Below are 12517 nucleotides of genomic sequence, written 5' to 3' on the forward strand. Positions count from 1 at the left end.
CGGTTCGTAAGTCGGATGACCTGGGAAGCTCTGTTTGTCTAGATCTGGTTTGGTGTGAATGTGAAGGCCAATACGTGCTTCCTTCAGTGTATGATCTTTCGGATCTCGTCCTCTCAGACCTGGAGTGACGAGTCCTTGAAGATAAGGAGTGAGTGTCGCCTGTCCTGAGGCTTCTGCTCTCTCCTTGGGAGGGTGTAGTATTCCTACTACGATTCTCTGAGTGGCGAGGGGGCGTCTTGTGCTTGCGCCCCTCTCCTGTCGCCACATCTTTAGTCTTCATCTGGCGTTTCAAAGCCTCCATGTCCGCCGCCATTTTTCGAATTAGTTCATCTTGTTCCTTCACGCGGTCTTCCAGGGCTTGAGGATCAATCCTCCTCCTTTGCCTGTCCGGACTCTGAGAATGTCGAGGGCTGCTATTCCGCCTTCCCCTGCCACTCCTCCTGGAATTATGTTGTTGGGGCTCCAGATCTGCCATAGGAGGGACAGAGGGTAATCCTTCACGCTTTGCGCCCCCCTCTGGAGTTAGTCCGTCGACGGCGGACTGTGGCAAGTCTTCAATGTGTGCCATTGAATGAGAAAAGGAGAAGCTTAGTCAAGAGGTTTTTATTCTTGTTTGTTCTTCCCACAGACGGCGCAAATTGTACGGGGAGGAAATAATTCTCCTCGTATAATCCTGTTGACCAAGTCCACGCTCCTCCGTACAACGTCGTTTTGTCACCTGAAAACACAAACGTGAGCTAGCCGGCGGGTGTGTGCCAGAAACCTCTCCGATGCCTAAGTCAGAAAACTTGACAAATAGACAAAGCTCTATGTTTTCAGAAAGAATTATGTTCAATTACCTCCTCCAAGGTGATGTTTGTGAGCTTTTATAAGTTTCGTATGGCACAATCCTAGTAGGACTTGTATTTCTCCATGCAGTGTTCATTCTCCTAAGGATAATGCTTATCCTTTTACACCCTCCCCCACTGCTTAAACCAAGTGGGATGGTTCTCTTTATGACCGAACTTCCCTTTGACCGATGTAAAAATGGCTATGTCGAGCCACAAAGTAGGTCGTACTAACAGTTGTTCGGTTCTTCTTCATGCTACACCATATCTCGGTTCTCTCATACATGAACCGTGGTGTGTTTGGACCGATCTACTGAGTAACAACAGTACAACCGACCTACCCGAATAAAATCATGACCGGACTACCTTTTCAGACCGGACTAACTCATATTGTCAAAACCGAAGCAGCTTTGCCATTCCTTTAGCCGAAGTAACTTCATCATTTGTGAGCCGAAGTAATTTCACCACCTTGGGCCGGAGTAACTTTGCCTCCCCAAGGCCGGAGTAACATTGCTCTCCTGGGCCGGAGTATCCATTACGGCCTTTTTACCTAGTCCTTTGCGTTTTGGACCCCAAAGCCCAACTCAAAACTCGGCCTAATTTTTCCCAAAAATTACCCCTCAAATATCTACAGAACAAATGCCCCCCACATGGCCTGCAGCTCCGCACATGACAACAATCGTTTTTTTCCCTTAATGGTCGCACCAAGTATTGGAACACACACCTTAATTAATTTCTCTCTGAACTGATCACATGCAATTCATTTACGTCGGAATTAACAAATTCTTGTGTTACATAAATATTGTTTGCATTGGCATTTGCACTAAGTGTATACAATAATATTTTTTTGAGTAATGCTAGAGACCCCAAATATTCTACCAAAAGTTTTACCAAATGTCTCACATGGGTATGGGACCCACACAATGTGGGTCCCATGTGGGTCCCACACCCATGTGAGATATTTGGTAAAACTTTTGGTAGAATTTTTGGGGCCTCTAGCATTTTTGTATTTTTTTTGACGAAAAGAAAATACATAAACATATGCACAAAAATTAAAGTGTGGTTTAAATTTATTATATATTTATGGTAGAGATTATAACAATGAATTTTGATAGCATCTCTAGTTTTTTAGTATATTTATGTGTTTTTTTTTTAAAAAAAATTAATTTGTAGAGATCGTTAATATAATGTTGTATAAATTGAAAATTTGTATAATATTTTTTTTGTATAGAATGCTATAATTGGTTTGAATGTTTTTGTTATAAAACCCAATTGCCACCTTGTTCTACTGGAGGATATTTTATTTTATTTTTTTATCGACAAAGAAAATAAGAATCAAAATTACTATAGTGCAAAAACGTAATCCTCGTTAGATTTAGTGGTAAACATGATAGGAACCCCAATTGAACCTAATCATGTTTGCTTGTATTATAACTAAACTAGCATATCAACCCATGCTATGCATGGGTTAAACAAATAATTAAAAATAATTTTAAAATTAAATAATAATATAAAATTTATTTAAAAAGTATAAAAAAAATAATTTAGAATGAATTAAATTTTAATCATTTTATTACACAATATATATAATGCACTTTTAATTGTATATTCTAAGTTCACAATAAAAAATAAATGACAGAATTTAATTAGTAAAGATGAAAAATGTAGAATAAGTTAAAAAAATTATATTTATGATAAAAATAAACATACATATCTCGTTTTATAAATTTTTTAGCTTAATTTATTCTATGTTAAAGTTTGTTATAAAATTTAAACATGTTGAAGAAACTCCATCCTTCTTTCATTTCATTCACCATACCATATCCAATATTCTGATTACACCTTGATATATATACACAACAAGAGTCTAACAAACTGGTAACTAATTCACTAACTCACTAACTAATATCTAACAACCTAACAAATAGATATTGGTATGGATGCTGAGCTGGAATTCAAGCTGTGAAAGTGGCTTGAATTCGGATGCAGTACATACTTCAACATGGGTTCCTGCTGTGTGCTCTGCTGCTGCAACTTGGTTCTATGATTCTGTGAATCCTTATCACATATTTCAGAAATAAAAAAATATAAATAAAATTATATGCACTAATTGGTATATCAATTAATGTACTAACAGATGATATGACATAGTTTTATTGGTTTTGAATCTTTGTAGTTTGTATAATGGGTAGGGTCCATAATTTTGAAATTATATTGCCATAGCATGTGTTGAGACAGATAAATCTCCATTGAAGATGATTTCTTGCAAAGTGTTTGGAGTTTGGTTTTAAGTTGATGAATATGAGAACGTGATACAGAAGTAAATTGCTTCTCCAAAACCTGCCATACCTGATCACTGTGATGAAGATGAAGAACAAAAGAATAAATGGATGATGATAGGGTTACAGTCAGACAAGTGAGCAAATGTGCATCAATCAGTTGCCACTTCGCATAAACTGGATTTGGAATGGATTTCCAGATGCATCAATGATTTGTGGAGATGGACATGGATTTGATCCATTTACATAATCAAGAAATCCAGTTGCTCTAAGCACATTTGTCATCTGTGACTTCCACATGAGAAAATAGTTTGATTCGAGCTTTACTGTGATGAGAGAATTGAAGTTTGAAATCAGTATACTGAGATTTGGTGGTAGAGAAGAATCCGCCATTGAAGGTCCTTGGATCTTGCTCACGAGAGCTCAATGCTCTGATACCATATTGTGAATCTTATAAATCTTCATCTTATTCCAAAAGGTATCTTACACAAGTATTTATACAGTAAATAAAATATCTGATTTATACAAAATATCTAATCCTGACTAACTCTTTAACTAGCACAACTCATATCAGTCTAACAAACTATAACAAACTTATATTCTAACCACCACAACTGATTCCATTGTAGCATTCCATCTGGATACCATTACAGGCCTGTGATGCACAAGCTATAACAGGCAAATGCTACAACTCAAGTTTGATGTTAGATGGTGTGATGTTTGATGTGATAACTCCTCAAATCAAAGAAATTGCAGATCAACTGGCTTTAGCCTCTGCAAAAGTTGATGATGAGGATCTAGTGTTTCTAACCTTGAATGGTCTACAAAAGGAATACAATGCTTTTAAAACCTCCATTCGTACTCAATTTGAGACTGTCACGATGGGAACTTTGTGTTCCTTGTTATGTTCGGAGGCTATTCACATTGAACAAAAACTTAAACAATTAACTAGTACTGATCTTCATGTTACCTACTTTGCTTCAAGAGGATCTTCATCTTCCTCTCAGTCTGGTTATGAATCTTCAAATTCTTCTAATTGAGGTTTTCATTCTGCAAGAGGAAGAGGTCAATATAGAGGTTCAAGAGGAGGCAAATATAATAATTTTCGAGGAGGAAGATAAAATAAAAGATTCAATAATACTAGATCCAGAGGAAATTGTTATTCTAAATTTGGATGTCAGATTTGTGGAGGTCTTAGTCATACTACTCTTGAATGCTGGCATCAACTATATCCTAATTTCCAGCCTTTCTCTCACTATAATTCTTCTCAATCTTCTGTCTCAGTCAAAGGCATATGTTGTTTCAGTGCCTCAGCCTTCCTTTGATCCTCCCATACCTCTGTGGTATGTTGATTCTGCTGCAACCAACCATCTAACAAATGACTTGACTAATCTTCACCAATTTCAGCCTTATAAAGGTCATGAACAGGTTCAGGTTGGTAATTGTTCCTCTTTACTAATCAGTCATATAGGTAAAGGTCTCTTGCCCACTGCACATTATTCTTTTAAACTATCAAATCTCCTTCATGTTCCTACCATCTCTTCTAATCTTTTATCAGTGTATCAACTTACTACAGATCATAATTGTCTTGTTATTTTTTATGGTAATACTTTTGTCATTCAGGACAAATGCACGAACAAGGTTCCATTACAACAAAACTGACTTTTACAGCACCACATCAACGGCATACAATAAATGCACGCCATAGTTTCTCACTTTTACGACTTGCTTTTTCTTGCACATCATAAATACTTTTCCAACCACGGCGTGTCTATTGCGTAGGCCATGAATGATAATAATGATGATTTTTTTACGGCTTGCAATGCACGCCGTAAATAATAAAACTTTCTACGACGTGCATATTGCGTGTCATTAATACATCAATTATACACGACACACATACGCCAGCCGTGAAAAGTGAATACTTTTCATGACGTACACAACGCTCGCCATTAAAAAGTATTGCCTTTTTACGACACACACGACGCCTACCGTTAAAAGTATTGCAATTTTTACGATAGACAATGTATGTCGTAAATTGTATGATCAAAAACAAAGAAGCACAAAAATGAAATTTTTGGTGCCAATTCACCAAAAAAAAAAAAATTTAGGAAAAGAAAATATGCATCAACCGTTTGGGCTTCTAATAGATTCTAATCATCAGACACTGGTTTGAAGGGCATCCATCGCTAGTACAACCCCACTTAACAGCGTCGGGCATAGGAAGGGAGATAAGGAACGGTACACACTCATACTCTTCTATTCTCTTCTCTCTCTCTCTCTCTCTCTCTCTCTCTCTCTCTCTTAGATTTGCCCTAAACACATCTCATTTGGGCATCTTTCTTTCTCTCTCTCAGATTTGCGAACGAGATTGAGTCGGGCCGAATCGAGTTGCAGAGTTACTCTGACGAGTTGTTGCTCGGGTGGAGTCGAAGAAAAGTCAGACCTCGAAGAAGAGCCAGAGTTACTCTGTGGAGGTTCAACTCTAGTTTCTCCAGGTATGCTACCTTGAACGATTCCCTGTTCTTCATCGATGGCCATATATGCATCTCTCTCTCTCTCTCTGTATATGTATCTAAGAGCGTATATTAAATATATAGACTCACACAATGATCATTCATTCAAGGTTTTTATTAGAGTTGATGTATAAAGAGAGAAATACAGAGAGAATAAATTGTATGTATTATGATTGATATTTTTTGAATGTTACAATGATTCCTATATATATAGAAGAGTAGGTGGTAGCAGGTGGTAGGTGGAGTAGGTGAAGTGGAGGTGGTAGGTAGAGTAGGTGAAGTGGAGGTGGTAGGTGGAGTGTAGGTATGTTTACAATTTACAATTTACATTAACAGCCCCCCTCAAACTCAAGGAGGATAGGCACTAGCCAACTTGAGTTTGGAGAGAGTAACAAAACAGAAAAATAAACTGACAAATAAAATTAAAAATGGGATAGGAGACACTGTATGGTCGTGTCAGACCGTTGTAGAAGACTGTATGGTTATGGCAGACTGATGTAAAAGACACTGGCTCGTGTCGGACCGATGTAGAAGACAGTTTATGGGGTCATGTCGGACCGGTGTAGAAGACAGTTTACGGGGTCATGTCGGACCGTTGTAGCAGGACAGTTTACGAGGTCGTGTCGGACCGGTGTAGAGACACTGTGTGGTCGTGTCAGACCGATGTAGAAGACAGTTTATGGGGTCATGTCGGACCGGTGTAGATGGACAGTTTACGAGGTCATGCCGGACCGATGTAGAAGCTGACCGGAATTAATGTCGGGACAGTTTACGGGGTCATGCCGGACCGTTGTAGAAGATTTTGGTGGTGCACCAAGGGGGCGACTTAGGGAGTGCGCCATGGGGTGGCGTGGGTGGTTCCCATGGTATATAACCATGCTCACCATGATTATGTATAACCCCCCCTCAAACTCAAATAGGTGTGAAGATAGAAACTGATTTGAGGTTGAAACAAAGGGAGTGATAAAGCTGACCGTTGTAGAAGACACGGTATGAGTGTGTAGATAGGCTGCCCAAAAGATATACATGTAGATAGATATATCGAGCCCTCAAAAGTCGCGCCCTCAAAAGGCATGCCCAATCTTTCAAAAGGCGTGCCATCAAAAGGCGTGCCCAATCCATAAAAAGGTGTGCCGGACATTATGGCGAGGCGCGTGACTACCTTGGCTTGCGCGCCCGTTTTGTCGTCTGTCGGCAAGTGGCGCGCGATGCGCGGATCGGCCCTGGCTATTTAAACCAAGGGTGAGGCGGAGGCTGTGCAAACCAGTCTAAAATCTCTGAACTCTCGGAGAGCTTGTCTCTAAGAGCTGCAAATCTTGAAACACTTTGTAACCAACCCTGTCTGACAGTACCAATCGGTAATCGCTGCTTCTCTAAAACACTTAGCAACCCAAAAACATGGCCTCGTCTTCCCGTTCAGCTACCCAGAATATGGCCTCTTCGTCCCGTGGTCTGCTCACTCTCTTTCCCGACCTCAACGAGTCAACAAGAGAAATAAATGGTGCGGTGGCCAGTGAACCTCAACCAAGCGCCTCTGGTTTTGCTCCGTTGAACTTTCCGATGCGGTCGGTGGAGCAAAAAATGGCGGTGCAAACTGATATTGAGGCCAATCAGTATACTTTGAAGTCATGTGTGGAGACCATGACGGCGGTCACAAACCTGTCGCACCGACTGCAGAGTAGGACAAATGAGGTGCAGCAGTTAAACGCCCAACTGGCTCTGCTCCAGCGCATGTATAAGGATGCGCGAGCAGAGATAAGTGTGCTAAAGGCGGAAAATAAGGAGCTGAAGCGGAAGGCCACCGTTATGTTCCGATTTGGAGGGCCGCCATATGCTGCAGTGGAGGAGCAGGGAGTAGTGATCGTGCCCAGTGGAGTGGGAAACACGGAGGCAGCACCATCAAGGGTCGTCCAGGACGGAGGCAAGAAGAAAAGACCAGCGGCAGAGTAGAGAAGGTTAATCCCGCCTGTGGATGTGGTTGTTTGGGTTTTGTTTGTTTGTGGTGTTTTTTTTTTTTTTTTTGTTTTGTTTTTTTTTTTTTTTTTCGCTTTTTTTTTTTTGCTGTAAAAGTGTGATCGGGGTTGAACCCCAATATGAATAAAATAAGTGTGTTTTGCAAACTCGAATGGGAGGTGTGGTAAGGCAGAAAAATCAACTGGAATGAATGTAGTTGTGGGTTTGTTTTTGTTTTTGTTTTTTTGTTTTTGTTTTTTTTTTTTGTTTTTGTTTTTTTTTTTGTTGTATGTTTGTTAAATAAAATGTAATGGAAAATTATTGGAAAAGGGCTGGCTCACGTGCCGTGGAAAAGTGTTTAAAATAAATAAATGAAAGAGGGAAGTGAGTGCTGGTGTGGGGTGGTGGGAAATTATTGGAGTGCAGAGTGGCTGTGAAAGGTTGTTTGGTGAGTAAAAGTGATTTGAAAAAAAAATAAAATAAAAAGAATTGAGTTGAAAATCAAACGGAGGAGAGAGAGGGGACAAGCCATGTGATAAAGTGGAGGGAGAGGGTGTTGGGTTTGGAAAAAAGATTAAAAAGTGGAGCATCTCTGCATAATCTTCGAAGCCCTAAATTCTGTCCTCCTGTGAATGATGTAAACCTTCGATCCGAACTTCGTCAAGAAATTCGGGAAGAACGGGGCGGCGCCGAATTTGGGGGATGGGTTTCGGCACTTTGCTCCGACGGAGTGCTTGATAGCCTGACCAGTGGCCTTATTGACCAGAGCAAAGCTGGGAAAGCCCTCTTCATCCGTCACTCGTGGACGGAACTTCTCATCGTTGATCCAGTGCTGGAAAGGATCGGAGTGATTGGAGCGGGCAAGGATGACCTGGCCGTCACGGATAGTGAGAGAGAAAGTACTCTCTGCTTGGGGGACAACCCTAACAGTCGGTATGGTTCGCCTGGGCCGCCTCCATACACAGTTGGTGGCGGTGGTTCGTAATATGACGGCGGATGTGGTGGTGGAGGCCCGTCGAAGGAGGGTGGCGCTGGTGGTGGGTACTCTTCGTCTCTTTCTTCCCTGCGGTGGTGGCTGTATGGGAACTCCATATTTTTTTTTTTTGTTTTTTTTTTTTAATCTGATCTGCGAGTTCAGTCATTCCGAGAGCAAGCTGGAGTGGGTGTTGCTGGGTTACCTCCGAGAAACAGTGAGAAGAGGGACTTTGTTCCAAGCTAGAGAGAGAAAACCAGGTGCAGATTGAATCAATGAAAACAGAGTACTGTAATCGACGGGGACGCTGTCGAGCATTGCGTCGGCGAGGCCGCTGACTAGTTTGGTGGCGCCGGGGCCGGAGGTGGCGATTTTTTTTTTTGTTTTTTTTTTAATCTGATCTGCGAGTTCAGTCATTCCGAGAGCAAGCTCGAGTGGGTGTTGCTGGGTTACCTCCGAGAAACAGTGAGAAGAGGGACTTTGTTCCAAGCTAGAGAGAGAAAACCAGGTGCAGATTGAATCAATGAAAACAGAGTACTGTAATCGACGGGGACGCTGTCGAGCATTGCGTCGGCGAGGCCGCTGACTAGTTTGGTGGCGCTGGGGCCGGAGGTGGCGATGCAGACGCCGGGGAGGCCAGAGGCGCGTGCGTAGCCCTCGGCGGCGAAGGGATCGACTTCGGGCTTCTGGTTGTGACAGAAGAAACGAGGGCAGACGAAGCATTCGTGAAACAATCGGCAACCTCCAGTGGTGGCCGCCATGTTTGACGAGCAGCAGAGAGGAAATGGAGCTTCTGTATGTAAGGTTCTTGCAGAGAGAGAGAGAGAGAGAGGGAGTGAAGGCATGTGTAGAGGTCCGGCGGGCGGCCAAGGCGAGGCTGCCGCCCGCCGGTGAAGCGGAATTACTAAGTTGTTAACCTTGCTCTGATACCATATTAGAGTTGATGTATAAAGAGAGAAATACAGAGAGAATAAATTGTATGTATTATGATTGATATTTTTTGAATGTTACAATGATTTCTATATATATAGAAGAGTAGGTGGTAGCAGGTGGTAGGTGGAGTAGGTGAAGTGGAGGTGGTAGGTGGAGTGTAGGTATGTTTACAATTTACAATTTACATTAACAGTTTTGACTAACTATAAAATGAAAATGAAAATGAAGTTGAAGTTGAAATTGAAATTGATGAATGGGCAATGAAGAAACAGGGTTTCAGACTAGTAGCAGTTACGGAGTCACTATAACTTGATAAAATTTAACAGATTAGAAATGGGATTTCGCAGTGACGACAAACATTGCCATTTCGCAGAACTTTCTTCCTCTAATTACCATTTTGTTTCTAGAACAATATGCCCACACCCAAAAAAAAAAAAAAATAATAATAATAAGCAAAACCAATAACAAACACGACAGGTAACACATGAATATTTGAGGGGAAAGATATTAGATGTATTTCCTGATTACAAAAAAGAAGCAAAAAACCACCTCTCAAAAGCTGTAAGTAAAAAAGAAAAAAGTTTTAATCCTAGTTGTTTCGTGTGCTGCACTGCTCAGGCTGAGGGTTACGTTTTGAAATTGGCTGATGTTATTCCAGGTGAAGTTGAATCCATCTCTGGTAGATGTTTGGCTCTGCTTAGGTAACTGCATTTGGAAAAACGGAGATCTACCTTCAGCAAAAAAACTACTTTACACTTGCATTAAGCAAGGTTACGTTTTTGAGTTATGATATATTTCCATTGTTTCTCCAATTTCAGGGGTGATGTGTGTTTTTATTTCATCTGTGTATATTCAACTACCAATAAGTTTATATCTGATGCAGGGTCCAAACATAAAGATACTTTGTCAATTATATATGCTAGAAAGAACAATGGCTCAAGGCAAGGATCTTAGTTCCGTGTTATTTTTCTGTTTTCTCTTGGTTCCTCTTGAATATAATCTTCTATATTTATTAAAACACAAGAAGTTATTATTCTGTTTTCTCTTATGGTTACATTATACTTGGGTTCTTGGTTCTTTGGAAGATAATTTATGGAGTTCTCTCTATTTTAGATCTGGAATGTTTGGGCCATTTATTTACATGAGACTTTATTCTAGTCAAAATCTAACAGTTTGGGTTGCTGCTGCTCGGACAATTCGTTCAGAGGGCAGTTTGAGTATGTTTCTTTCTAACCTGCAACGCCCTCAATTTGACTCTTATAAGATATGTTAGGTCCCTATGTTGTCAAATCCGGAGACAAAACCTTGTGTTGATTCAAAAGTATTTTTTTTGTGTTTTTGTACTGTCCGCTCGAGCGGAGACTGTTGAGCTCGAGCGTAGATTGGCAGGTCTCAGTAGTTTGTCAGGGCAAGCAACAAATACTGGTGGGTGTGATTTTACGCTCGAGCGAAAACTCCTACGCTCGAGCGCATCTCAGTTTCTTCGCATGCAGTTTTTGGTCAGTCCGCTCGAGTGGGATGTTGTGAGCTCGAGCGGAGATCGCGGATCCAGTTTTCTATTTAAAGCTGCTAAGGGTGTTTTTGTGAAGTACGTTTTCCTAGATCTGATCAAAACAAACTAGGGTTGTGTTTGAAGTCTTCTTTGGAGATTTTTGATCGTTTTCCTTGATGTTCTTAAGAGAGTTCTGAACTTATGCATTGAAATTCATACATCAAGGAGGTTGCTTCTTAAGTTTCAAGTGAGTTCTCTTCGGTGGATTCCGAAGATCAAAGCGTAGGATCAAAAAGGAGTTTGAGTCTACGCAGTCGTTAATTCGACAAGTGAAGTTGTGGTGTGGAATCAACTTCAGAATCAATTCCGTGACGAAGGTGTGGTGAAAAGAGTTACAGAAGATTCAGAGACAAATTGACTAGGGTTGGGTAATTTGTATGATTTCTTTGTAATCTTTTCGTTCTTCAGTAGTGGATTGATAGTGGCGGTTCGCCCGTGGTTTTTGATTACAATTGAAGGTTCTTCAATTGTGGTTTTTTCCACGTAAAAATCGTTTGTGTTGATTTATTGTTTATTCTCAAAAACAAACAAACTAAAATCACTCTCGTAAGTGTTTGATGATTTTAGGTTGAGTGTTTTGAATTTATTGGGTTTGGAATTAGTTAATCTTGATCTAATCACAAATCACGTAGGATTTTCAATTGGTATCAGAGCAGGTCACTCTTTGTTTTTTTTTTAAAAACTATAGGAGTGTGATTTTGTGTGATTAGTATCATGGACTCTATTCGTGAAGGTAACTCCACTCATAGACCCCCATTACTTGACGGTACAAACTATTCTTATTGGAAAGCTCGTATGAGAGCATTTTTAAAATCCATCGATGAGAAAGTTTGGCACTCCGTAATCTTTGGGTGGAGTGAACCTATAATCACCGTTGATGGGATTGATATTCCTAAACCCCTTGATAAATGGGACACAATCGATTACCAGAATTCGAGTTGGAACAGCAAAGCTCTAAACTCCCTCTTCTGCTCTGTCACACCTGAAGAATTCCGTCGAATTTGCACGTGTGAAATAGCAAAAGAGGCGTGGGATATTCTTGAAACGATTCACGAAGGTACCACCTCTGTTAAAAGGGCAAAACTTCAACGTCTCACGTCCGCCTTTGAAACCCTTTTTATGCGCGACGATGAGACGTTCGATGAATTTTATGCAAAACTCAGTGATATCGTGAATTCCTGTTTCACTCTCGGTGAAAAAATCCCGGAAGCAAAAGTTGTTGGAAAAATTTTGAGGTCCCTTCCCGAGAGGTTCCAACCAAAGGTGACAGCCATTGAGGAGGCTCAGAATGTTGATACCCTCAAGCTCGATCAATTGGTTGGAAATTTGCAGACTTATGAAGCCCACCAAATTTCTAAGAAAAAGCAAAAAGAAAATATGGCTTTCACGAGTGCCCATGAGACTGCAAAACCTCCGGAGACTGAATTTGATTTAGAGTCTGAAATGACGGCTATGCTTACAAAACAGTTTAAAATTTTTTTGAG

General features: G+C 40.6%; 1 long non-coding RNA gene across 1 annotated transcript; it reads left to right on the plus strand.

Moving 5' to 3' along the window:
- The first annotated feature begins 5220 nt into the window (after positions 1-5220).
- LOC145822338 (uncharacterized) lies at positions 5221-10742 on the plus strand. Its single transcript, XR_014363448.1, has 3 exons — positions 5221-5347; positions 5464-5604; positions 10140-10742. It is a non-coding gene; the product is annotated as an uncharacterized LOC145822338 (long non-coding RNA).
- The last annotated feature ends 1775 nt before the right edge of the window (positions 10743-12517 follow it).

The sequence above is a fragment of the Camellia sinensis genome, chromosome 3 (genome assembly GCF_055761805.1).
Source record: "Camellia sinensis isolate YWXY chromosome 3, ASM5576180v1, whole genome shotgun sequence".
NCBI classification, from domain to species: domain Eukaryota; kingdom Viridiplantae; phylum Streptophyta; class Magnoliopsida; order Ericales; family Theaceae; genus Camellia; species Camellia sinensis.